Source organism: Panthera onca, chromosome C1 (genome assembly GCF_046562875.1).
Source record: "Panthera onca isolate mPanOnc1 chromosome C1, mPanOnc1 haplotype 2, whole genome shotgun sequence".
In the NCBI taxonomy this organism is placed as follows: Eukaryota; Metazoa; Chordata; class Mammalia; order Carnivora; family Felidae; genus Panthera; species Panthera onca.
In genome coordinates, this window is record NC_138346.1 from 36,088,436 (window position 1) to 36,112,487 (window position 24,052).

At 37.1% G+C, this 24,052-nt stretch overlaps 1 long non-coding RNA gene across 1 annotated transcript; it reads left to right on the top strand.

The window, feature by feature from the left end:
• The first annotated feature begins 110 nt into the window (after positions 1 to 110).
• On the top strand, positions 111 to 13,551 carry LOC144617137 (uncharacterized). Its single transcript, XR_013557214.1, has 3 exons — positions 111 to 320; positions 2,193 to 2,261; positions 13,357 to 13,551. It is a non-coding gene; the product is annotated as an uncharacterized LOC144617137 (long non-coding RNA).
• Positions 13,552 to 24,052: the final 10,501 nt, after the last annotated feature.

A 24,052-nucleotide genomic window follows, 5' to 3' on the forward strand; every position in this document is an offset into this window, starting at 1 on the left:
GGCCGACGTCCGCGCGCAGCGTGCGTAAGGGAAGGAGGGGTGTGCACGAAATCCGACTCGGCTCCCAGAGGGGGCGATGGGGGCGTGGCCCTAGGAAAGACATTTGTGATTGGTGGGTTCTGCTTTGCCCGGGAAGTTCGAACGGAAGTCTGGGAAAGAGTTGGGAGAGCAAAGGAAGAGGGAATGTAGTAAGGACTCTGAAAGAAGGGCAGCAGTTGTAGCGTACTCGCAGCAGCAGGAGTGGCTCGAAGGTCGTTGTCCAGTAACTGGGTAGAATTTTGAGTATGCTATACTCCCGTTTCAGTAGGCTCACCTTGCAGGTGAGGTGTTGTTTGTTTGTTTGTTTGTTTTGTAGTTCTTTGAATGTTAAATGAAGGGAATCTCCCTTTTCTCACCAGCTCGTTTTCTTTGTAGATAAACTAAGATTTCTAGGTTGATGAGAATTTGTGGTTAGATACGAAATCTAATGCACCTTTGACTGGTACTGGGGAACAGGGCACATGAGTTGGAACAGGAAAAATGGGGCAAGGCATTAGCTGTTACACAATTGTTGTCCCTGGGGTTTGCAGCCAACAAGATTTGCTATTTTAGGGTTTTCAAAAACCAGTTCGGACAGTAGGAAAATGATAGGTGTCCAACAACCATCTGTGTCCAGTTGTGTAAGAGGAAGATTTGGCCAAATGTATGCTAAAGGCAGGGAGGGGAAGGGGAAGGGTCCAGTATTCTAAACTTCAGGTGCCTGTGAGGCAAGGCACTGTAAAGAGCCCTATAGAAGACAATATTAGTGATGATTGTAAAAATTACAGCCAACATTTACTGGGGCTTTACTGTAGGTCAGGAGTTGATACAATAAAGGGAATCCTCAACTTTCAGTGTTTGTGTCCTGCTTACGGGCTCTCAGGGAAGCCATACATTTACCAGAGTCAGCAAAATCTCAAAGCATGGGCTCTGTTTCTGCCTTGAGTACACATTGTACATCTGCTTTGTTTACAAACAACCTAAAAAAGAGCATTTCAATCATAAAGAGTTTAAAAAAGCAAAACAAAAACCTCCCTGGTTCCCATAAGATTAAGGTCATACAGCCCTGCATGTACCAAAAGCTTAAGATTAGGTAATTTTCTGGAATGTCTTTTATCTAATGATTTGTAACTTTTTATGTAGACCCTACACAAAATATTCCTTCCCTGGAGCACTCTCTATGATGATTGTGCATCCTGGGAAGCTGTCCTAACTTGGGATGAAATAAAACTTTCTTTCTTTTAGAAATTCTAGAAGATTGCTCATTTTGACAAACTAAGAACTTCATATTATTAACTGTTCTGAGTCTGTATATGATTGTGTTTACACATACTGTTTTCTTTTCTCCACATTTCAAATATTAACAAATAGTCTTGAAGTAAGAACACAAATGAATAAATGATAAAATATAATTTTCTTCTATATACTATAGTGACTTCATTGAAGTGTACTATGCTAACCTACTTTGGTTCAAATTATTGGGTTCTATCTGACAATAGTGTAACCAATCAAGAATTAATTATTATTATTAAGTAGGTCTGTTTTTTTGTTTTTTTTTTTTACAGAGTACTGGTTAAAAAGAAACTGAGGCCAATTATATAATTATGAATATAGAATCGTGTTTAGGAAACCAGCCTTCACTCTATTTTGTGAATCACATACATATTGCTACTTTCTCTTGTTAGGTAGAGGATTACTGAAGTGTAATCCAGTAACCCAAACATGTACATGTACTCCAAATACAGTTTTTGATTTATGTAGTCTTGTTTTTAGGTTGACCTTTTAACTGAATTGGTCACTACTGAAGAGGATGGAGACGGTGCCTGGTGGGTGGCTCAGTTGGTTAAGCATCTGATTCTTGATTTCAGCTGAGGTCATGATCTCAAGGTCATGAGATTTAGCCCTGAGTTGGGCTCTGCGCAGCATGGAACCTGCTTAAGATTTTCTCTCTCCCTCTCTCTCTCTCTTTCTCTCTGCCCTTTCCCTTAAAAAAACCAAGAGGGTGAGGAGTTCTTGTGCTTTAGAAAGATTAATTGTAGTAAACATTAAATACTATAAGTTGTCCCAGTTGTTCTAAGATAATTGAGGTCTTTAAGAAATACAAATAAAGATTTAAAGGGTCAAGTAAAGAAACAGACTGAAATAAGCACAAGGTGTTTTTTTTTCCCCCACAGTTAAGGATTTACATAACCCTACAGGAACCACTTCCAGAGAAAATAACAGCTCTTAATTCATTAGTTGAGGTATGTATGTCATTTATGTTAAGTCATTGACATTATAATTCCTTTTCATTGGTCCTATTGATGTTACTGTAATATCTCTTTTCTTTCCCTATCTCCTCTTCCTTTTTCCAGGAAGACCCAATTTTGTAAATCTCTACTTAGCTAACAGCAGTAGGCACAGACTGCCCACCACTTTCCCCCTTTATTCTCTCTTGGAGATGGGCTTTTCTTCCCTGAAACAGGTCTTGCATATACAAAGTTAGTGTAACCAGTTGTTTGGATTTCCCCTTTGTTTTCATCAGATAGTGGTCTCCACAGGAATTTTAATATGTTTATAGGGCCCAAAAGGCCATAGCTTATCTCTGGACTCTAGACATTGCTCAGGGAATCCTGTGGGGCTTTCAGAACTTTTGTTATACTATTCAGTAAAATAAATAGAAAAAGTTGCAGAATTGGAAGGAATCTGAGAGAGCGTAGTTAATATATATTAAAAAGGATAGCATTAAAATGTCATAAATTCCAATATCTACAGAGGCTAAGCCTGTATCATAAATAGTAAAATTGGCCATGTGTAATACAATAGGGAATGGTAAAGACCGCAGCAAACTAGAAGAAAATAATCATATTTGAAGGAGGCAGTCACTATTCACTGCCAGCCAGTAGTAAAATGAAGGCAACATTTTACCAAACTCCAATTTTTCTTTTTTTTTCGAACTCAAATTTTTCAAGAGAAATCAGATACATAGATTTTTATGTGTCATTTCCTAATTTATAAATCTTGCAAACTAATTAAATTTGTATTTAAAATGTTTTATCAAATTAAATGCACACATAGACCAAATTTGGCCTACGGGTCACAAATGTGCAGTTTCTCTACTAAAAGGTAAAATGAATGGATACAGAAAAGCAGAGAATGGGGGAAAAAAGAGGACCTCAAATATGGGTTCCTATGGGAGACTGAATGTGAAAGAAATGGAAAAAGGTTTCTAAAATTTTTTTTTATGGAACTTGAATCAGATCGCATTTGATATTCTTTGAGAGATTCCAATAATGTTTTAAATCTTTTCAGTTTTTCTCGATTTTGGACAGGTGTTTAGCGTGCTTTCATATGCCTCTGTACCAAAATTGGACACTGAAAGGAACGGGCTTCAGATGAGGTATGCAACTCTAGCATATAGTTTTGCCCCCAAATGCCTAACAAAACTAAATTAGAGAATAAAGGCATCTGGGGATTTGGAAGCTTACTTTTTGGCTAGTCTCACTAGCTAAGTGACACTCTTTACACTGGTCTTGTAGCATATGATTTAAATATATACTTCAGCAAAATCCATTGCTTCAGCAACATATAATCACTATGTGTCAAGACCTTATGGATTATCTTTAACACTCAGTGAATGCTAAAATGCAATGATTTAACTAATTGTACTTGCATACATTATACTTAATCCACTATTAAAAAGTTAGGAAATACCAACTAAAAACTTAATAAATCTTCAACAAAATACTAGCAAGCCAAATTTAGCAACACACAAAAAGAATTACACACAAAGTAGGATTTATCCCAGAAAGGCAAGGTTGGTTTCACATTTGAAAATTAATTAACATTATACACCATACCAATAGAAGAAAAAACAAAAGTGACATGATTATCGTAATGGACTCAGAAAAGGCATTTGATAAAAATCCAACACCCTTTCATGACTGAAAAAAAAATTTTTTTCAACAAACTATGAAATAGAAGGGACTTTTTTCAACCTAATAAAGGATATCTATGAAAAGCTCACAGCTAACATCATTCTTAATGGTGAAAGACTGATGGCTCCCTAAGAACCAGACACAAGATAAAGATGTCTACTCTTGCCACTTCCAATCAACACTGTACTGGAGGTTCTAGCCAGGGCAGTTAGGCAAGAAAAGGAAATAAAAACCATCAGATTGGAAAGGAAGAAGTAAAACCATGCAGATGACATGATCTCGTATACAGAAAATTCTAAGGAATCCACTGAAAACTATTAGGAATAATAAAAAAGTTCCACAAAGATGTAGGATGCAAGATGAATATACAACTATCAATCATATTTCTGTACACTAGCATTGAACAATACAAAAGTGAAATTAAGAAAATTTCATTTACAAAATCATCAAAAAGAATAAATAGGCATAAGTTTAATGAAAGAGATGAAGAATTTATATACTGAAAGCTACAAAACGTTGTTGAAGGAAATTAAAGACTTAAATAAATGGAAAGACATCTCATGTTTGTGGATCAGAAAATACTAAGATGACAATACTCTTAAAGTTGATTTACAGATTCAGTGTAATCCCTATCAAAATCTGAGCTGCCTTCTTTGTATAAATGTACGTGCTGATCCTAAAATACAGATGAAAATGCAAGGGACACAAAATAGCCAAAATAGTCTTGAAACAAGATGATCAAAGTTGGAAGGCTCCTAATTCTCCCATTTCAAAACTTACTACAAAGGTACGATAATCAAAACAATGTTGTACTAGCATAAGGATAGATATATGGACCAATGGAATAGAATTGAGAATTCAGAAATAAACTTTAAATTTATGGTGAATTGATTTTCAACATGGGTGCGAAGAAAATTCAATGGCAAAAGAAGTCTTTTCAACAGGTGGTGCTAGGGCAACTGAATAGCCATATGCAAAAGAATGAAGCTGTTACCCCTTTCTTATACCATACATAAAGACTAACTCAAAATGGTTCATAGACCTAAATATATGCACTGAGACTATAAAACTCTGAGGAAAAAAAAAAAGTAAATAATGACCTTGCATTAACTAAAATCTTTTTAGACATGACATCAAAAGCACAAGAGTCAAAAGAAAAACATAGTTAAGTTGGACTTCATCTAAATAAAAAACTTTCAGTGGCTCAAAGAACACCAGTAAAAAGTGAAAAAACAACCCACAGATTGTGAGAAAATATTTGAAAATCACATACTTGATAAGGAACTTGTATCTAAAATATATAAAGAATACTTACCAATTAACAATAAAAAGAACCCAATTTTTAAAATGGGCAAAGGATCTGATATTTCAGAGAAGATCTGTAAATAGACAAAAAAGACATGAAAAATACTCAACTCACCACTAGGGAAATGCAGATCAAAAGCACAAGAGATCCCACTTTATACCCACCAGGATGGCTATAATAGAAAAATATAGATAATAACTAGTCTTGGTCGTGATGTGGACAAGTTGGGGAACTGTCAGGCATTGGTAGAAATGCCTGTTGGTAGAAATGGGGAAGCTGCTGAGGAAACAGTTTAACAGTTTTCAAAATGTTAAACGTAGATTTGCCCTGTGGCCCAGAAATTTCACTCCTAGATCTATACTCAAGAAAAATGAAAACATATCCAGGTAGCAACTTGTTTGTAAATGTTCATAGTAGCATTACTCAAAACAGCCAAAAAGTGGAAACAATAAAATGTCCATTAACTGATGAATGAATAAATAACATGTGATATAGCCATATAATGAAATATTATTCAGTAATAAAAAAGAGTAAAGTGCTGATACATGCTATAACATCAATTAACCTTGAAAACATCATGCTAAGTGGCAAATACTAGTTACAAAAGACCAAATATTGTATGAGTCCATTTATATGAGGTGTCTGGAAATAGCACAGAAGTAGATTAGTAGTTGCATAGAGCTGGGGAGGAGGGAGACTAGTTAAAAACTACTCACTAAGTGCAGCCCACACTCAAGGGAAGAATTAGGCTCTACTTGAAGGGAAGAATGTCAAAACTTATGGATATATCTTAAAACAACCACACCCAGATTCTACTCTAGTGTATAGAATTCAGAGATCTTTGAACTTAAGCACAAGGGGAATAAAATAAGAAGGGAAGCAGACTTGGCTAAACCATTATCTATAAAACAAACATAAGCTGACTCTGAAAGGTAGAAAAAAGAAAGACAGGCCAGGGACCTTGAGACTCAAAGAATAATAAGATGGTAAATACACTGGGTTTTCTTTTTGCCTTGTATACTATAGAATTAAAGAATTCAGCAACTCAGAAACTCCATTAGGCACAGACAGCAAAAGTTTCAAGGAAAGGCTGCTGTCTGTAGGGACAGCAGGAGGGAAGGGGAAGCCTTGCAAGATAGCAAACTTTTAGAAAATGTTCTACTCCAGCAAAATGTCACAGGAAACACTGCGCCACCCAAGAGGCAAAGGCTGAATGGAGAGCCTAGACTTCTACCCTCATTTTGAACGAGGTATCTTGACACCCTTGCTAGGGTGGTGCCAGAGAGGCTCAAGTAGAGAGCCTGGACTTTTATCTCCATCTCCAGTACAGGCTTCTCCTTCCACCACATTGTCAGTGGATACGATATGGAAATTCAGGACTTCTGCCATTGCCCAGCAATAATGAGGCCACCCCTACCACAGTGTCGTTATAGACTGTGTGGAGAACTGGAATATCTCTCTATACCCAGTAGTAATGAGAAGCTCTTCCCTCCCATCCACTGTCAAAGCAAGCCATGCAGGGAATCTGGATTTCTATCACTACTTGGCAGTAGCAAGCTAATAGCCCTTCTCCCCTGCTGGAATGGTATCAAAGTTTAAAACCAAAGGTTTAAATAAGATACAGAATCATATAATATGAAAAATTCCAGGTTTTGTTTGAAAACCACTTGTCATACCAAGAATGAGTTAAATCTCAAACTGAATGAAAAAGACAATAGATACCAACAGTGAAGTGTCAGAGGTATTATAATTCTCTGGTGAAGAATTTAAAGCAGCAATGATAAAAATGTTTCACCAAACAATTGCAAACACACTTGAAACAAAATTGAAAAAGAGAAAGTCTCAACAGTGCAATAGAAGACATAAAAAAGAACCTACATAGGCACCTGAGTGGCTCAGTTGGTTAAGCATCCAACTCTTGGTTTCGGCTCAGGTCGTGATCTCACAGTTTCATGAGTTTGAGCCCCACATCAAGCCCCACATGCTTGGGATTCTTTCTCTCCCTCCCCCACTCATGCTGTCTCTGTCTCTCTCAAAATAAACACATAAAAACTCAAAAAAAAAAAAAAAAAAGAACCTACATAAGAACTATTGTGGATGGGCTCAAAAGCAGTGTAGGAAATAGAGGAAAGAATCAGTGAACCTGAGGTAGAGTAATAGAAATTACCTCACCTGAATAACAAAGAGAAAATAGACTGAAAAAAATTAAAAATAAACAGCCGTAGAGGGTAGTGAGACTATCACAAAAGGTCTAATATTCATGTCAGAGTTTGGGAGGAGAAGAGGAAGAGAGTAGGGTTGAAAAAGCACTTAAAGAAATAATGGCTAAAAATTTCCCAAATTTAGCAAGACATAACCTACAGATTCAAGAATCTGAATGAACCTCAAGCAGGATAAAGCAAAAGAGATCTATGCCACTGTACATTGTAGTTTAACTTGTGGAAACTGAAGACAAAGGAAAAATCTTGAAGGCATCCAGGAAAAGCTGACACCTGATAAAGGAAATTTTAAACTTTTAACGTTTGTGGGCTCTGCTACTGGGCTCCCAGGGAAGCTATACTTTAACACCAGCCAAGGACAAAGTGACTTGACAAAATTTCAAAGCATGGGCTCTATTTCTTCCCCAAGAACATATTGTACATCTGCTTTGTTAAAATAACCAAAAAGGAGCATTCTGAATAAAAGATAAGGAAAAGGAAGAAACTGCCCTGATTCCCATAGGAGTTAAATCATATAGCCCTACGTCTATTAGCAACTTAAGATAAGGTCTGCAACTTTCTGAAATGTTCTTTGTCTAATAATTTGTAACTTTTTATGTAAAAAAATGTATATAACCCTACACCAAATATTCATCTGTGGAGCACTCTCTTTGTGAAGTTTGTGTAACCCCCTCAGCTGTCCTAACTTGGACTTGAATAAAACTTTCTTTCCTTTAGAGATTCCTAGAGGTTTGTTCATTTTACTTCAACACACCTTACCTGTAGGAAAAAAAAAAATTGAAATGACAGGAAATTTCTTATCAGACACATGGAGGTCAGAAGGAAATAACGTTTTTCAAGTGCTGAAAGAAAAGAACTGTCAACTCAGAATCCTATACCTGGTGAAAATATCATTCAGGAATGAAGACACATGAATCTACAATTTGAAAATACGTTCAGTTTTTAAAACTTTCATTAGACTCATTTTTCATCTTCTTATTGTAGGCAACAGTTTTGCCAGTTGTTTGCTATCATGTAACATAGGGCATCATTTTTCAAGGCTTCAATATAATTTCCTAGTTGACTTAGTATCCCAGACTCCTTACACTGTCACCAGCCTCAGATATCAATCTAGGTCTTTCTTGGTGGAGGCAGTGGGGAATACCATTATTCCTGACATATGAAGAAAGCAGGTTTTCAGAAAACCTGCTTACTTATCAGAAAACAAACAAAAAAACAGAAATCAAATTCTCAGTTTTAGGGAGGCAGGTGGGGGGATGGGCTAAATGGGTAATGGGCATTAAGGAGAGCATTTGTGGTGAGCACTGGGTGTTATATGTAAGTGATGAATCCCTGAATTCTCCTCCTGAAACCAGTACTACATTATATGTTAACTAACTTGAATTTAAATAAAATCCTGGAAAAAAAATTCTCAGTTTTAGTCCCTAAAGCCCTGGGCTGTCTTTGTTTCTGGGAATCACCTCAGTAGCATTTTTTTTTTTTTTAAAGCACAACCTTTTCATTTATATTCAATTACATGAATTTTATATATACTGCTTAGAAAAATTTTAAATTTATAACTTTATTTTTAGAACAGTTTCGGGTTTACAGAGAAATTGAATAGAAAGTACAAAGAGTTCCCATATTTCCCCTATCTCCCCACCTTAGTTTCCCTGTATTAACATCTTCTATTAGTGTGGTAACTTTGTTACCATTGATGAGCCAATATTGTTACATAATTATTAACTAAAGTTTATAGTTTGTTTACATTAAGGCTCACTTTTTGTGTTTTACATTTTATGGATTTTGTCAACTGTATAATGCCATGTACTGACCATTACAGTATCATACTGAACAAATTCCTTGCCCTAAACGTCTCCTGTGCTCCAACATATTCATCCCTCATCACTCCCCACCCCAAACCCCTGGCAATCTCTGATCTTTTTACTGTCTCAAGTTTTGCCCTTTTCAGAACATCCTATAGTTGAAATACTATAGTATGTGGGCTTTTCAGATTGACCTCTTTCACTTAGCAATATGCTCTTGAGTTTCCTTCATGTCTTTTCATGGTATAGTAGCTCATTTCTTTTCACTGCTGAATAATGTTCCATTGTATGGACTTGTATGGACGTACCACAGTTTGTTTATCCATTCACCTATTGAAGGACATCTTGGTTGCTTCCACATTTTGGCAATAATAAAGCTACTATAAACACTTGTGTGCCGTTTTTATGTGTGTGTGTGAACATAAGTTTTCAAGTCATTTAGGTAAATACCAAGAAGTGTGATTGCTGGATCATATGGTAAGGGTATGTTCAGTTTGGTAAGAAACTGCCAAACTGTCTTCCAAAGTGGCTGCACCATTCTGCATCCCCACCAGCAGTGAGTGCGAGTTCTTGTTCCATGTCCTCACCAGCATTTGTTGTCAGTGTTTTGGCTTTCAGCCATTCTAATAGATGTGTAGTGGTATCTCATTTTATTTTATACTTTTCTGCTGACATGTAATGTTGAGTATGTCTTCATAAGTTTATTTGTCATCTCTATATGTTTTCTGGTGAGATGTCTGCTTAAATCTCTTGTCCTTTTCAAATTGGACTGTTTGTTGTCTTATTGCTAAGTTTTAAGAGTTCTCAATAGATTTCAGATATCAATCCTTTACCAGATATGTGCTTTGCAAAGATTTTCTCCCAGCCTGTGGATTGTCATTCCATTCTCTTCAGTTTTTTTCACAAAGCTATATATTTTTTTAATATTTATAAAGTCCCACTAACCAGTTTTTTCTTTCATGGATTGTGTTTTGGGTGTTGTATCTAAAAAGTCATCACCAAGCCCAAGGTCACCTAGATTTTCTTGTATGTTATCTTTAGGAGTTTTTTAGTTTTGCATTTTACATTATTTTTAAGTTTATTTATTTATTTTGAGAGAGAGTTGAGGAGAGGCAGAGAGAGAGGGAGAGAGAGAATCCCAAGCAGCTCTGCACTGTCAGCGTGGAACCCAACATGGGACTTGATGCCACAAACTGTTAGATCATGACCTGAGCCAAAAATCAAGAGTCAGACACTTAACTGACTCAGTCATCTAGGTGTCCCAGGTCTACGATACATTTTGAGTTAATTTTTGTGTAGGGTGTAAAATTATGTCTAGATTTTTTTTTTTTTTTTTTTTTTTTTTGCATATGGATGTGCACTTGTTCTAGCACCATTTGTTAAAAAGACTCTTTGGTCCATTGTATTGCCTTTGCTCCTTTGTCAAAGATCATTTGATTATCTATGTGTGGTTCTATTTCTGAGCTCTCTATTCTGTTCCATTGATCTTGTCAGTAGCCTTTTAATAATTTCCCTTATTTGCTTATGCTGATTTGAGTTGAATTTTTATCAGTTGCAGCTGAAATATCACTGATTAATTCAAGCACTTAGTACATGCCAAGTACTGTGCTAATCTCTTTACATAAATTTAATCACAACAGTCTTTTGAAATAAATGAGGAAATTTGGGGTTTGTGAATTTAAATAACATGTTCAAGATCATATCGCCAGTAAGTGACCCAGGTCTGTCTGCCTGTCTATATTATACCGCCTGTTAAAGATGACCTTTTAACTCCTCACTCAGACTATTATGATTGCTCTAATAGTTGTCTTCTGCTAATTACTGCCTTTAATTACACTATAGTTGCCTTCTAAATTAAATACTGACTCCTTAGCTAGCATTTGAAGCCGAAACTACTTCTCCAGCTTTTTCCCTATATTCTCTTACGTGTTCAGTGAGACTACTCTGTGATCTTGTATTATACCTTCTGCTTTACTATATCAGTATGTGACCTAACATATTCCTTATACTTGCTGCATCTCCAAATATCACAATTCCTCTTGTCAGAATCCGTCTCAAATGCCATCTTCTCCCTTGACCCTTCTTAATTTTGTACCCCCACCTCACCCCAAAATTGGAACTAGGAGCTCTCTCCTTAAAGTCATCACAGCTTTTTATTTAAACTTCACTTGTGGCATATTTGATGCCTTATGTTTTAGTTATATGAATTTGACTCACTCTTACTACCAGACAGCCACCACCTTTGCAGCTTGTATACTGTGTAGAGCCTGGCATGTATTTTTAAAAAATTTTATTGAGTATATATCTATACCAAAAACTTCACTGAATGCTGGGATGGCCAAGATAAAAGACATAGCCAGCACTTTAAAAACAAACAAACAAACAAACAAACAAAAACCCTACTAGTCTAGTAGGAGAAGCCAGACCAGAATACAATTGTTTTTCTGTGATTTACATTCTAACATGAAAGTAAACCTCCAGTACTGTAGGATGGAGCACAGAGTATGGAGTACTTAATGTAGTGTGAGTCTGGGAAAGAGAAGACTTATCAGAGGTCAACAAATAGGAGGTAGGCTGCTGCATGGACGGAATATTCAAAAGCAGAGAGGCCTAGGAGAGCATCACATTTGGAGTGCAAGTAGTTCAGATTAGCTATACTGAAATGTTTGAGTTAAAGAATGTCTAAGGATGAAACCATACAAGTAGGGAACAGCTACATCTTAAAGAACTTTCTGAGTCTTGCAAAGGAATTTGCATGGCATCTCCTGAAGGACATGAAAGTCATTGTAAGGTTTTAAGCAAGGAATTTCATGACCTTACTCATACTTAGATGGATCACTCCAACAGATATGTGCATAAAAGATTAGAATTAGCTGAAACTAATGACAGGAAGGAAGAGCAGGTAGCAGAATGCTACAGTAGTCTAGGTAAAATAGGATCTGAATAGGCCAAGGTGAAGAGAGAACTTATTTGCGAGATATTTAGGAGATAGAATTTATAAGACTTGGTGATAGGGTAAAGGAATTCTTTAAGATCTCATATTCTGTACACCCGGGGATTCATTTAAACAGTGTCTTTCTCATGCCAACTTAAAGAAGTACTGCTTCCGGGGCACCTTGGTGGCTCAGTCAGTTAAACATCTGACTTTGGCTCAGGTCATGATCTGGTAGTTTGTGAGTTTGAGTCCCACGTCGGGGTCTGTGCTAATAGCTCCGAGCCTGCTTCAGATTCTGTGTCACTACCCCTCCCCCGCTTTCTCTCTCTCTCTCTCTCTCTCTCTCTCAAAAACAAATATTTAAAAACCTAAGAGAAAAAGAAGAAGAAGTACTGCTTCCTCTTCCACTGTATAAATTACTGGGATCCATCTCCTTTCTTATCACCAAGAACCACTTTGCCAAGACAGTTTCTGCTACCAAAGGGACGCTCCAAGAAGGTTCTGCCTTATCAGAGCCTCTGGTGCTACCAGAAGGTAAAGGAGCCTCTGCTCACACTGCCACACTTGGGAGAAATATACTTCTAAAATTAAAATTAGAATTCATTTTGTCTTAGGAATAATATTAAAAGATAGGTACTCAGGTACATCACATGTTAAATGGCCCCTTTATGGTCTATTCCAGGAACATATAACTGTTCATGGCACTTCAATGACAATTGCTAAACAACCTTCATTTTAAAAAACCTTGAAAATTAAGTTGAAGGCATCTGGGGTGCCGGGTGGCTCAGTCAGTTGAGCATCTGACTTTGGCTCAGGTCGTGATCCCAGGGTTCGTGAGCTCAAGCCCCACATCGGGCTTGCTGCTGTCAGCCTGTCAGCACGGAGCCCTCTTTGGATCCTCTGTCCTCCTCTTTCTCTGCCCCTCCCCTGCTCAATGCTCTCTCTCTCTCAGAAAATAAATAAAACATTAAAAAAAAAAATAAGTTGAAGGCTCCTTATAGATACTGGTGTACCTAGGAGTAGGGAACATTTCACCTCAGCAAGAAGGAATGTTTTATTGGTGACATTCTTTGGAATTGCTGTCACATGATATTAATGATGATAAAGTTGACCTATTTTTAGTCTGCTTGATTATTATCTTTAAATTTTCTTGCAGCCAATGCAGCCCTTGTTGCCTGCTCTTAAAGCTGCTGCTTCTAGTCTTCCTTCCACCTCACTACTTGGTCCAGTGCTGCTTATATATGAATTAGAAGTTGGGAAATGGAAATTCAAGGTACGTTGTAAGACAAAAATTCTGAAGGAAAAAAGCCTAAACATGAATCTGTGTTCTCCATTTTACCCACAAAATGATCTGGGGCTACTAACAACTTCTTTGAGCATCAATGTTCCCATCATTAAAACAGGGTCAAAACATTTATTTTGTTGAAGATTAAATAGTGTCATCTATTTAAAGCACTTGGCTCTTAGCATACACACTCAAAATACTAATTCTTTCCTGTAGAAAACATTTTCATATTCTCTGGGTGTCCAGGTTGTTTTAAATATTAACTTGTTATGCTTAGGGAATTCCTAGTCTTAATGTAAGTGCTGCTTCCCCAAGGTAAGCTCTGAAAATGAAATTTCCAGACTCTCGCAGCTAGAGCGCAGACATATGACCTGGGCTTCAACATCCAGCACACCTGCATAAGACTTTGACTGGAAGTTAGTAGCTTGAGGAAGGAAAGATTCTGCTTGTAAACCAATTTGCTGGCAAAGGCATCAGACATTTGGGAGTGGGAGTGTTCGCAAGGTTAAATTCCTAGTGCAGAAGTGGCCCTAGTGGGCAGTAGAAATGGCAGCAGTTGCTTTTAGTGTTTGTTGGAGTAGTTAGTAGTGGCTGTGACCTCACTGGGCCAGTTCCATGGAGCGGTTGTGGGCATTGTTTTTGGGAGCTCAGTTCCACACTGTCCCTCCAGCCTCCCAGCCATTCTTTAAACCCTTTTCCTCTTAAACTTCTTTTCTGCTCTGTCAGCCAGAATTAGCTTATGTTTCTTACAACTGGGAGCCCTGGCTAATCTATGTGTCTTCACTGGTATTTCCACCTGTAAGTAACAGGCCAAGAAGAATGTCAAGATAGAGCAGTGATGATGTAATGTATAGCCACCTTAAACAAAAGTACATGGTTCTAGAAAGCAAATCTTAGAAAAGTGTAATGAGCTATAATTGAGTGGAGATTGAAGAATAGCTTTTGAGGAAATTATAATATTAGAATACTTCTACCAAGTTTTTCTTTCTCTGTTATGTTGGAAATAGTTAAGAGACCTAGATTTTCATGCTCCCCCAAAGAAATTATTTCAGAACCAGTTTATTAAACAAACAAACAAACAAACAAACAAACCCATTTAATCCCTGGATGTCGATTCTGCAGAGCAGTCCCAAGTGAGTTTATCAATTCGAATCAAAGCCAGAATCAAAATAAATCAGGCATTATATGGCATATTAAATTTCTGGAGCTCAACTCAGTTCCCTTAATCTCTTAGCAGCAGTAACAGAGTGGCAGCTCTCACTCATTGCAGTGGGGAAATAACAAAGCAAGAGTAAAATTGCTGTTGCAAAATGAAGCACATCACCACATTTCCATCTAATGCATTATAGTTCATGAATCTCCCAGGAGCCAGAAAAACACAGTGAAGTCTTTAAAAGTGAATCCAGATGTCAGCCATCACCATAGCAGTGCTTTAATTATCAAAAAAACAAAGAAATAACTCCTTAGGTACATTCTAAGCAGGTGTTCCTTCACAAAAAAACAGAATAGCTGAAGAAACAGCTGTGGTATTATATCTGCTTCAGACTAAAGAAGAAAACTACAACCTAAATAACAGACTACCCAGAGGGAGCACGGAAAAATCACAATTATTAGGATTTTGCAAGTATTAATCTATACAACATAATGATTGATTAATGTTAATTACTCCATTTTACAGATGGGAAAACTGAGTGCCTCCTATAGCAGCCATTTCTTTTTTTTTTTTTAATGTTTTTATTTATTTTTGAGAGAGAGAGAGAAACAGAGTGCAAGCAAGGGAGGGGCAGAGAGAAAGGGAGACACAGAATCCGAAGCAGTCTCCAAGCTCCAGGCTGTCAGCATAGAGCCCAACATGGGGCTCGAACCCAAACTGTGAGACCATGACCCGAGATGAAGTCAGAAGCCTAACCAACTGAGCCACCCAGGCACCCCTATGGCAACCATTTCTAATTCAAAGTCTGTCAGTCTGGGACAAGTTCACTACTTAATAAATTTATTTTGCAAGATTTTTTTAAGTATACTGATAGTATGGGATTTTTTTTTTTTTTTTTTAGAAAACATATCTCAACAGAAAAGATCTTCATTTTGGGAAAATTAGAACATAAAGAACACAAAGGAAACCTTTAAACCATCTCTAATAACTGCTATTTTAAACTGGAATTTTAAAACTAGGTCCATGCTTGGGCTTCAGAAAATCTGTGAACCTCTGAAACTAAGCAAAAAATGACAATGTGCATTTTTCTTGGGTAGGGATCTATGTACCTTTTATCAGGTTCTCAAAGTGTCATCATTCAAAGATTAAGAACTGTCTATCCTTCTGGGCTTTATCTATGTGACTCTGAGCAACAAAGATACCAAGTCATGGCCTGAAAAAGAAGGTAGCCTTTATCTAAAATATTAAATGGGCCAAAACGAATAGTTATTTCTAAAATTTGGCTTCGCTTTTGTGCATTAGTCTTGCTAAATTATGGAATATTAGGAAAATATTTACTTTCTTAAGGGTTTTATTTTTTGTTTTTGTGGGGTTTTGTGTGTGTGTGTGTGTGTGTGTGTGTGCGCGCGCGTGCGCAATCTTGACAGCTGCTGCTGTTTAAGCAGAAAAATAGATACTTTTGCAACTCACATTAGTGGGAAGATGTGACAATAAAGTGTCTACAAGGAGTAGCATAGCCAAGGTGGTGATATTGGGGATGAATAATTAAAACCTGAATATACTTGATGGCAGAGGGGAAAAAAGCCAGTTCAAAAAGATTGAGGAGATAAATGAGGGAATGAAAGAACTGATAGCATCTTTTGGATGCATAAAAGAGCTGGGAGTAGGGCTTTGTGACTGAACATGAGAGGAAAGTGGGGGACCACGTTCCTTTGATGTTAATGAAAGAAGAAAAAGGAAAAATATCGAGAGATACCCTGTGGTGTAAAACATAGTAGATGGATGGGTTATTTGATGAATTATATCATCCATGCAACAAACTTTTAGTGACAACTTACTATGTGTGAAGCACTATGGATAGAAATAGATATAAGAAATAACTCTTGGCCCAAGGAATTTACAGCATAACTGGGGAGACAAATAGAAATGAGTCCTGCAAAGTATCAGAGTCACAAATCGGGAATAGTAATGTCTGTGAGATCATAGTGGGGGTGGTCAGGAAAGGCATTAAAAAATGGTACTTGGGACACCTGGGTGGCTCAGTCGGTTAAGTATCCGACTTCAGCTCAGGTCATGATATCACAGTCTGTGAGTTCGAGCCCTGCATCAGGCTGGGTGCTGACAGCTCAGAGCCTGGAGCCTGCTTCAGATTCTGTGTCTCCCTCTCTCTCTGACACTCCCCCATTCATGCTCTGTCTCTCTCTGTCTCAAAAATAAATAAACATTACAAAAAATTAAAAGAATGGTACTCAAAATGGGTCTCAAAATATGAATAACCATAGAGGAGAGAAAAGACAATGCAGGAGAAGAGAGCAAATACAAAGGGACGAGAAAGCATAGCATGGGTAGAAAAATGCCATATGCATTGACATGGTGGGGAAACACAGGACTCCATAGGGGCAGGGCTAATAATGATGCTGGTTTCTGCAAAAACCCAGGGAAAAGAAAAAGATCCTCAGCTAAGGCAGTGACAAGTGGGGAGAGGGAAAAGAGGATTAACTTGAGAAATATTTAGAAAGTAAGAGTATCAGGATTTAGTACCTTTTGGGAAAGCCATTATGAGCCCTTGCCAAAGCTGCATTACCAACAAAGACATTGATAACTTAAAATTAGAATCAAAATCCCACCCTTCTTAACAGACTGCAAGAAATAGTTCTCTGTTTACCTCTGTTTATCTCTATTGGGGCCAAGCTTCCCCCAAACGCCCACCCTTATACTTCTTCAGTTACTAGCCCCAGGGCCCTCATGATGCAGGACTCAGGGAGTACTATTTAGGTTGTATTCTATGTGAATAGGACGCAGGGTACAAGATGAATGATGACCTGCTTGTCCCTTCCTTAACTCCCAAATCCTTTCACTGTGATCTTCAAAATGCCCTCCAGAGTGTCTTACTCTGTGATCAGCAAACTGTCCTACAACCTCAACTTCTTGTTTGAATGCTTCCTTGCACAACTGAAAGCTGCCTCAATTCTGAAGTCCTTGCTGTTATTGCAGCCTGCACATGTGGAAGCTGTCTTATCTCGCACACCCAAAGCATCTCGGGCCAAGAGGTGGAGTAGATGGCTTTGTATCCATGGCCTCTTTCGAACCATTTCACACACTTCTTTTCTTTCTTCAAAACTCATTCCCACTTCTTCCCCTCATCACCAATATTTAATGTTCTCCCTCCCATCTTAACCACTGAAGACTTCAGCTGTTGATTCAGTTTTTCTCTTCATCTCCTTCTTTGCCATCCCTAGAACTGTGTCATTCGTGTGGATAATTCATTATCCACCTGCTTTCTCAGTTTTTGGATCTTCTCACCTCCAACAACTATTCCTCCATTACATCATAGCCATACTACCACAGTCATTTTTTTGAATCGATCAGAACCAAAGTTTGGTACCACTGAAATCTGGGCTGTTGATATCTGGCTTTGGGCCATTATCCTTTTATCCTTTTATACTCTTTTCCTGTAGAACTCCCCCAGCCACAATCTGTCTATTTAATTGAGATTCCCAGGACCCTGATCCCACCCATTTTCATTATCAATCAATCCCCTTTTCCCTTTACCTTTTGTGTCTGGCTTAAATTACATGGGCAATTATTATGATGACTCCTTTGAGAATACCTATCTTTGCTTCTTTATTCATTCTGCCTGGAGAGGTAGAGAAACTTGTCTGATTGGAAAATTTAGGAAGAGTATACTGGCTGTGCTCAGCTCAACTTTTCCTTTGTCCCTTTGGTGATAAGGCTGCCTAAAAAGAGGCTCTAAAGGCAGGCTTTTTCCCTGGGCAAAGATGGGAAGAGGCCTGTTCTGGACCAGTGCTGCACAGTTCTGGGTGAGCAGGTTCAGCATTAGGAAACTCATTTCTGTTTTCTCTTTTGCCCCTGGTGTTTCAGCCATACCGGTCTTTAATTTCCTAGAAAAACCAACTCTTTGAACCTTACTGATTGTGGCCTTTCTCTACCTGGTTTACTCTTTTTTCTGCCTTTTTTTTTTTTTTTTTTGGCGAGCTCTTAATTTTTTCAAGTTTCAACTTACACTTCTCTAAAGAAGTCTACCCTGACTTCACTATTTAAGGTAGGTGGTTGTCCTCCCATTATTCTCACCTCAGCCTCTTGTGGAGTTTGACGTGAATATATTGATCTGGATCTCAAAGGAGAAGGTATATGCCAATTAGGATTTAGACATATGGAGGCATATAAGATGGCCCAAGGAAACAGTGTTGGATAAGTGGAAACAGTGTTGGCCAAGATCAAAACTCTGAAGAGTCTGTAAGAATTATCTCCAGGAAGAGAAATTCAATGATGGAACTTGAAAATGAATGGTCAGAGAGATAGGAATTCCTTAAGACAGGTGAAGAGGGGAGATCTTTAAGGAAGGTTTAGTTTACAGTGTCAAAAGCAGTGTTGAAAACTGTCAAAAGGAATCCAAAGTTGGGGCCTGGGCCTTTGTTACCTTTGCAAGAGAAATTTTAGCATTAAGTATGGGGGTCAGAGCCAGATTATACAGTGCCTTGGAGACTAAACTAGAGATGTGGAATAATTTAGAATAAATATTTTTGGAAAGTTGGCAATGAAAAAAAGGTAAAGCAGAATGACTAGAAGGGAACTTAGGACCAAACAATTAGTATGAAGACTGCTAAAGATTTCACCAGTTTTGGGGCGCCTGGGTGGCTCAGTAGGTTAAGTGTCCAACTTCGGCTCAAGTCATGATCTTATGGTTTGTGGGTTCAAGCCCTGCATCAGGCTCTGTGCCGACAGCTCAGAGCCTGGAGCCTGCTTCAGATTCTGTCTCCTTCCCTCTCTGCCCCTCACCCACTTGTGCTCTCTCTGTCTCTAAAATAAATAGACATTAAAAAATATATATTTCACCAGTTTTATAGGTGAGAATATCAGGGAAATTGACAGTACAGATAGTCTAGGTAGCTACAGAAGACAAGAGGCAGGAGGGTAATCAGCCTTTCAGAGGAGTAGCTAACTCCTCCTAACATAGGAACACTTCTTCCTCTGACCCTGGAGGGAAGGATACATATGGACATAGATCATGTTAGGAGACAGATGGACAGGAAATCCATGAAGGAAACAAGACCATCAGTTGAGAATGTAAGAGTCGGGGCCCTGAGGAGAATGGTAGAAGTTTATAGTAGCAGCTTGAGGTGGTAGGTGGGATGAAAGGGGGAATAGTAAAAGGATCAGCAAATAGTATTAAAGCTCCAGCTGAGACCAGTGTGAATCTTTATCCACTAACTCAGGTCTGCAGAAAGTACCATACTGTTTTTTAAAGCCAATTTAAATTTAACTCTGACCCTCAGATTAGTAAACCTGGAGAGTAATTCATTCTCAATCATTAGTGGGGCTCCTAATAACTATACAAAATTGTACAATCCCAGAATTGTACAAAAGCTTCAGAGAGCCTTCCAGAAAACTGGATTTAAGTTATTGGTTCATTCTGTTTACTACTAAAATAACCACTACTCCAAAATGTCCACTGACAGAAGGATGGATATATAAATTCTTGTTTATTCAAATTATGGAATATTATACAACATTGAAACATAAGCAAACTATAACCAAAGGCAATAACTTAGGTGATTGTCAGAAATATAATGTTAGTAAAAAAGTAAATTACAGACAAACATAAGGTGTGATATCATATAAGTTCAAAGACATATCAAACTAAATGTGATTTAGGAATATACACACTCATTTATGGAAAAAGCTATTTTGGAAAGAAAAGGAATTATAAATAATAAGATAGGTAGTTACTTCTGGAAAAGGTGATAAGGATAATCACAGAGAGGCTGGAAGGATTTCCAAGGCAATGTTCCTTTTCTTAAACTGGGTGGTAGCTATATGGATGTTTATTTTTTTTTTAAATCATACATATTATTTTATATGTATCATTTTATATATGTGTGTATTTGCACTTATATATACATATATTCTTTTGTAAGCATGAACTACTCCATAATTTTGGAAATTCACCGTAAAATAAAATAAAGTGAATTTATTAGATTTCCAAATTGTGTCTCAAAGCTTAAGAAAAATTAGTTTTACATTTACAACTTGAATAAATTGGCTGCTATAAAAAGCACAACAGTTGTTAAGTACTGGGGTCCTCTTCACGCATAGAAACACTTTAGAACATTTCAAAACTCAACTGGCACAGTCCATACCTTTCTTTCTGGCTGCCCTTTCTCCACTCCCCAATGGGGTCCCTACCACAATATTTTTGATGAATTTTAGCTTTTACAAAAGATGGAAGAAGTTTGAATACATGGAACTTTTTCCTTTAAATCACACCTGACAAAGGGAACCGTAGCTACAAAACTTCCCTGATAAAAGGGATCCAAAGCATAGCTGTCTGCTTGAAATGGAGGGAGAGAAAAATACAGGGAAATAGAGAGAGGACAAGCACAAATTAATAAATTGAATTACTCTGCTATAGATGTTTCATTACGCTTTTATAATTTCTTTTTCCCCATTCAATTTTTTTCAGGATTTTTACCATTTATGTGATCCCTTCCTATCAGTGTTATAAATAGTATGTTCATTTGAAAATGCCATATGCTATTTTAATAGTATTAACAGCCAGAAGCTTTTCTCCTCTCACACATATTTTTTCAAAATGTTTTTTAAATTGGTCTATTCCTGAAAGTTAGTCTTTCATCCTGGCATCTGAGTCAACGAAAGAGCCTTAAATCATCCCTAGTGACTTTATAATCAAATTTCCCTCAATGAAATCCTTGTGTGGGTATTTGCTGACTTAAAACAAAAATCTCCCCACTACAAATTGCCCTTTAGGCTCTAAGTTCTGTGCTCTTCCCTTCAAAAATTCTGCATAGTTTTTTTCCTTTGGCAGAATTTTCTTTTATGGATTTTAAAGTAATAATTAGGCAAGAGACAAATTTCGGAACCCCCCTGCCTTCCTTTTGCGTGTGACCTTCAGTTTTCCTCCCTCGTGTATTCATTCTTTTTCTCCCTGTACCTTTTGCTACTTTTCCTTTGAACTCCTCTCCTTTTCTGAGTGTGTAACTATTAATTCTCCAATTTGCAAAATAAACATACGAGATTTGGTATTTGGTTGCTAATCTGCCCCATATTTTTGCTGCATCTCTATTTTGCTTGTCTCTAGTCCCTTTTCAATTTTTGTCCTGCCTCATTCCAAACATAATTTTCTGCCTTGTGCCAAACACATTTTCTCTTGGTTTTATTCCTTTTAAAACTTTAACTCTCCCTTTCTTGGCCATTATTTGAAAACTTAACAAAAGTTATTACTTTATAAATTTTAACTTTACAAGTCATTAACTCACAAAAGTTATTCTATTATTTGAAACTTACAAAAATTTCTCCTGGGACCAAGCAATAGATTTGATCTCTAAATTCTCATTTAGTATTTTATGATAAAGGTGTAGTTATTACCCACAGTTTACAGATGGCCAAAGGAGGTATAGAAAGGAAATATCTTGCCATAAGCCATATGTTAAGTCTGTGAGAAAGGCAAACTAGATCAGAGATCAACTGCCCCCCATCTACCAACACCTGGTGCACTGTCACCCGAACCACTTTATTCTCAAGAGGGATCTAGGGACCATCTGCATCAAAAGTCATCTTCATGCTCTTTTGCTCTAGACCTGAGGATTCAGATTCAGGAGATAAGGCCCAGAAATCTCCATTTTTAACAACCCCAAAGTCATTCTTAGGCAAGGAAGGAAGGAAGGAAGGAAGGAAAGAAGGAAGACAGGAAGAAAGAAAGGAAGAAAGAAAGGTAGAAAGAAGTGGAAAGAAGAAAGGAAGGAAGGAAGGAACGAAGGAATGAAGGAAAGAAAAAAAAGAGAGGAAAAAAGCCACTGCTCTATTTTAGCTATTTTAGCTTTGCTTTCTAAGACAGTGAAGGAACTAATCCTTTTTTGTGTATATATTGTGTGTCCAATATTGTGGTCTATTTTTACATAGACATGTTATTAATTGATTTAATTCTATAAAAATCCATTGAGATAGTTCTTATATTCATTTTATAGTAGAGAAACTAGGTTTGAGCCAAGGTCATTCAACTGGTAACTAGAAAAGTCCATGTCTGACTCCATTACCTTGGATTTTAAGAACCATGGCATGGTACTTGTTTTAAATTTAGCATAAAGAGCTATCAGATATAATAATGTTATCATATATATGGGATTATATTAATCCCATAGTATACTGCTGACTACAAAACAGATCAGTTGATTAAACTCATTCAAGTGTGTCTGCTTTTTTTATTGATATGCTTGACATAAACATTATAGTAGCTTCAGGTACACAACATCATGATTTGATATTTGTATATATTGTGAAATGATCACCACAATAAAATTACTTAACATCTATCGCCATTCATAGTTACATTTTTTTTCTTGTAATGAGAAATCTACTCTCTTAGCAACTTTCAAATACACAATACAGTATTATTAGCTATAGTCACCATGCTGGACATAATATCACCAGGACTTACTTACTTTATAACTGGAAGTTTGTACCTTTTGACCAGCTTTACCCATTTCACCTACCCCCAAATCCCCATCTCTGGGCAGTCACCAATCTGTTCTCTGTATCTATGATTTCAAATTTTTTTTTTTTTTAGATTCCACATATAACGGAGATATTTGTCTTTTTCTGCCTGACTTGTTTTACTTACCATAATGCCCTCAAGATCCATCCATGTTGTTGCAAATGGTAGGATTTCCTTCTTTTTTATGGCTGAATAATATTCTGTTATATATATGTGCCACATTTTCTTCATCCATTCATCCATTGATGTACACTTAGGTTGCTTCCATATTTCAACTACAGCGAACATGGGGGTACAGATATCTTTTCCAATTAATGTTTTTGTTTCCTTTGGATAAATACCCAGAAGTGGAATTGCTGTTTTCTATAGTGGCTTCACTAATTTACATTCCCACCAATAATGCAGAAGGGTTTTCTTTTGTCTACATCCTTATCCAAATTTGTTATTTCCTGTCTTTTTTATAATAGCCATTCTCACAGTGACATCTCATTGTGGTTTTGGTTTGCATTTCCCTAATGATTGGTGATGTTAAGCATCTTTTCATGTTATCTGTTGGCCATCTGTGTATCTTCTTTGGAAAAATGTCTATTCAGATCCTCTGCCCATGTTTTTAATTGGATTGTTTGGTTTTTTGCTATTGGGTTATATGAGTTCTTTATGTATTTTGGATATTTATCCCTTGTCAGATATATAATTTGCAAATATTTTCCCTCATTCGATAGGTTGTCTTTTCATTTTGTTGATGGTTTCTTTTTTTGTGCAGAAGCTTTTCAATTTGATGTAGTTTCACATGTTTATTTTCACGTATGTTGTCTTTGCTTTTGGTGTCAAATCCAGAAAATCATCATCAAGACTGATGTCCAGGAGCTTACTGCCTGTGT